Here is a 599-nt window from a genome sequence, read left to right as displayed (position 1 = left end):
TATATATATATATATATATATTTAAAATATATGAATAAAAATACAGCTATTTTGTTATTGTAAAAAACCAAAAATTTAATGTTCTTTCTATAGTAAATATATTTTGAAACTTTCTATATGACGGCTGTTTGTCTATTTAAGAAGAAAATGGGTGGTTTCGCTAAAAGAATTTGAAGAATTTTCACAAGCTTTAGAAATTTAAACTATATTTTATGGAAATGTATTTTATATAAATGTCATTATTGTTTTAAATGGTATTGTTATATATTGCTACTGTTATTATTGTAATCAAAATTGTGGCAAGATATTAAGATATATATAATCGGCGGCTGCTCTTGTAGATCGGCAGATCTACAGACCTATAAGTTGATATTGTGACCATTATGTGTTGCTTCTCCGAGGATGCGGATTAAAAGTAGGCAAATGGCTTTTAATAAAATCTTATGATTGATACCATACTAAATACTAACATGATAAGAGAGCTTGAGTAATATAATCAAAAGAATATAAGGTATAATTTATTATATTTGAAAACTATGATACTAAAATTTTGTGTTGAAATTAGTCTAGAAGCGGCCAGGTTTACATCGTCGAGTTAA

Source organism: Teleopsis dalmanni, chromosome X (genome assembly GCF_002237135.1).
Source record: "Teleopsis dalmanni isolate 2A chromosome X, ASM223713v2, whole genome shotgun sequence".
Classification (NCBI taxonomy): Eukaryota; Metazoa; Arthropoda; class Insecta; order Diptera; family Diopsidae; genus Teleopsis; species Teleopsis dalmanni.
The sequence above is the reverse complement of the archived record's forward strand: the minus strand, read 5'-3'. Positions refer to the sequence as shown.